The 3,876-nt window shown below is 39.4% G+C and overlaps 1 pseudogene; it reads left to right on the top strand.

Moving 5' to 3' along the window:
- Window positions 1–443: 443 nt before the first annotated feature.
- Window positions 444–976, top strand: LOC118889078 (annotated as a pseudogene).
- The last annotated feature ends 2,900 nt before the right edge of the window (window positions 977–3,876 follow it).

Genomic DNA, 3,876 nt, shown 5'->3' with positions numbered 1-3,876 from the left:
ATTTGTTAATAAATATGCACTATAAAAAGAGGTAAATAATGACATAAAATATAAAGAGGGGGAGTAAAATGGAGAAGCTTTTGTAGACAATCAAAGTTAAGTTGTTATTTGCTTGCAATGGATTGTTTTATTTAAGAGATGTCTTCTGTAAATCTTTTCCTGACCACAAAACAAAAACCTAGAGCAGATCCACAAAAAATGAAGAAAGGGCAAACTGAACATATCACCTCAGAAAATCACCAACTTACAAAGTAAGGCAGAAACAGAAAAAAAGGAGCCAGGTGAGTGCCAGCCTCCCTCCAGTTCCTAGGAAGCAGCCAGTGGCTAGCATGGAAGCAGCAGTTGCAGAGGCTGAGGCTCAGGCATGTCTCTCTCCTCCCCTTCAGCCTGAGCCTGGGGAGGCCAGGTGGCCCAGGTGACTGGAACAGGTCCACTGCCTGAGAATGGGAATTCTCTTCACCAGGATATGGAGACTGTTCAAACACCAGAAGCACAAATTTATCATTCATGGGCTGGATAATAAAGGGAGAACTACCATCCTTTACTAATTTTCTATGAATGAAGTTGTACACTTACAATAGGAAGTAATGTAAAAGAGATAGTGATTAATAAGACACATTTCCTAATGTGGGATATTGGTGGCCAAGAATTTATTCCTTCTTCCCGGAACACTTACTATACTAACATAGAATTTGCAAAAGTTGTTGTGGACAGTACAGACAGAGAAAGGAGTTCTGTAGCTGGAAAGGAACTCTATAAAATATTAGCCCATGAGGATCTAAGTAAATCTGGATTGCTGATTTTTGCTAACAAACAAGATGTTAAAAAAAGCATACCTGTTGCAGAAATATATACATTTTTGAAACTAAATTCTATTAATTATTACCAGTGGCATATCCAGGCATACTGTGCTCTTACTGGGGAAGGATTATGGCAAGGATTTGAATGGATAATGTCACTATTTAAGATTAGATAATCTCTACTGACTGCTTCTCATAGACTTTGTATAAACAATGTGCTGGACTTTACCTGAAAGCTGCAAAAATTAATAGTTTAGATATATTTATAACAAACTGATTTAAACACTTAAACTTCTTCTATAAGAAGAAAACATTTGAAGACAAGAACACATATAAGAAAACAAGGATGAAGTATCACCTTTCAATCTGCATTCTTATTAGTTCCTTCCAAAGCAAAGCTTTAAAGCTGTGATTGATATTTTTCTCATAATGAATCCTTTCATGAGACTGTGTAGCCTGTGGTAAGTACAAAGGGAGAGGAAGACATTTTTATCTTTAAGAGGTTTATTATCAGTATAACCCTCCCTAGTTGAAAGTTGTTCTCCTCTTCTTCTATTAAGTCAAAATACAAATCAGCACAGATATTGTTTCCCAATTTTAAAATATAGTGTTACTTATGAAAAGTAGTTTGCATAAGTTTGTGTATGTACTGTTTATATACTTTAAATTCAAGTTAATGGCTTTGATTTATGTTCTAAAGAAAAGTGAAGAAACACAAAAATTAACAATATCCTTAGTTTTAACAATAATGAAATGAGTACTGACATTGGTGTTGTTATTTTGTACTTTCCCCTCTGTTCTCTGTACCATACTAACCAACCTCCAATATCATTGAGCTGTTCTTTAAAAATAAAAAATAAGAAAGAAGGAAAGAAAGAAAGAAAATGGAAAAAGCTTGACATTGTGTACTTATTTTTATTTGATCAAACCACATATATGGAAACGTAATCCAGCTAAGTGGAATATCTGTCATATTGTTGACTTAGTATTACTAATGGGCAGAATTGCACATTTAGCAATTATCAGACTGTCCCCTTTATTGGACCTTATGCCATCTAAATTACTGAGTAAATTGTTAATCCATTAATCAATCAATAATTGTGATTAAAATTGATTTTTTCAGCATTAGTTGAAAACTGTTGTGTGAAATATGTCTACCCAGAGAACTATTACCTTGTAAATATTATCAATTAATTTTATCTAGAATCTTCTTAGGTATTAAATTATATGACAAACATTTAAAGTGAATTTGAGATGAAAAATAAAACATATTTTTGAAGCAACAAAGATAATTTTTTTACTTCTTGTCTTAGGAGTTGGAATAGCTTGAGATCTTTTTGTGTGTATCTATAAGATTTCTTCTGTCTTCTTACACCATGTGAATGCATTGTTTGACAATTACAGAATACATATTATTTTTTAATGTTTTTATGAATTTGTTTTAAAAATTGATAGATAAAATGTATTATTTTTACTAAGAAGTAACTTGGCCCAAAGTATCTCTTATATTTGCTTAAGGTATTTTTTCAACATCTGAAATTTGAAGGTATTTCTGTTGTAACTGAAAACAAACTTATCCTAACTGTGTTAAAGCATATTCTTGGGTATTCTGTTAGTGTGTCTTTCATGCTCTGAAAATCTGATGGCTAAAACTGGCATGTTTTAGAATATTCAAGAAGTAACCTCTTATAATACTAGCCTTTTAGATTTCATTAAGATTTTTATAAGGAATAATAGTACATACTATAAGCATTGACAAAACTTTGGACGTTCCTTTCTATAGAATATAAAATGCTCATTATGTAAATCCAAGTCTGGCACGGGAGATCAGTGTTTAACATTGGATGGGGAGACCTTCAAGAAAGCGGAGGAGTAAGACTTGGAGATCACCTTCCTCCCCACAAATATATCAAAAATACATCTACATGTGGAACAACTCCTACAGAACACCTACTGAACGCTGGCAGAAGACCTCAGACTTCCCAAAAGGCATGAAACTCCCCACATACCTGGGTAGGGCAAAAGAAAAAAGAAAAAACAGACACAAAAGAATAGGGACAGGACCTGCACCTCAAGGAGGGAGCTGTGAAGGAGGAAATGTTTCCACACACTAGGAAGCCCCTCACTGGCAGGGACTGTGGGGAGCTTCAGAACCTCAGAGGAGAGGGCAGCAACAGGAGTGCAGAGGGAAAGCAGAGAGATTCCCACACAGAGGATTGGTGCCAAACAGCACTCACCAGCCTGAGATGCTTCTCTGCTCACCCACCGGGGCAGGCAGGGTCTGGGAGCAGAAGTTCAGGGTTTGGAGGTCAGACCACAGGGAGAGGACTGGGGTTGGCTGCTTGAAGACAGTCTGAGGGGGCTAGTGCACCTCAGCTAGCCAGGAGGGAGTCCAGGAAAAAACCTGGGCCTGCTGGAGAGGCAAAAGACCATTGTCTCAAGGTGCACGAGGAGGGGGGCGAGCCCGCCATAGGAGGTCCCTGCTCCATGCACCCACAGAGGGCAGGGCACCGCCTATGCAAGCTCCAGAGGCAGGTGTGAGCTGTGGCTGTTATCTCAGACCACAAAGGCTGGCACCACTACTGCTGCCGCTGCCACCAAAGGTCCTGTGTGAAAGTGCAGGTAATTGCCCACACCTTCCCAGGAGCCTCTACAGCCCACCACTGCCAAGGGTCCCCCAATATGGGACCAACTTTACCCGGAGAATGCAGGGCATGCCTCAGGCTGTTGCAACTTCATGCCGGCCTCTGCCTCAGCAGGTGCTCCCCACATATTCCAACTGTGACTGCTGTATCCATCCCTATCCCAAGCCTGAGTGAGCAAGTGAGCTTTAATCAGCAGCTGCTTTCGCCCCCTCTTGCCTGGGCAGAGAGGAGACACCTGAGGGTGGCACACATGCAGAGGCAGGGCCAAAAACAAACCTGAAAGCCAGGGGCTGTGCGAACAAAGAAAAGAAAGGCAAATCTCTCCATGCAGCTGAAGGAGCAGCAAATTAAATCCCCACAATTGGCTTGGTAAACCCTGCATCTGTGGAGTATCTGAATAGACAATGAGTGTTTCCACAATTGAGGCTGTG

This window comes from Balaenoptera musculus, chromosome X (assembly GCF_009873245.2).
Source record: "Balaenoptera musculus isolate JJ_BM4_2016_0621 chromosome X, mBalMus1.pri.v3, whole genome shotgun sequence".
NCBI classification, from domain to species: domain Eukaryota; kingdom Metazoa; phylum Chordata; class Mammalia; order Artiodactyla; family Balaenopteridae; genus Balaenoptera; species Balaenoptera musculus.
This window is presented reverse-complemented; position numbering and strand designations above follow the sequence as displayed.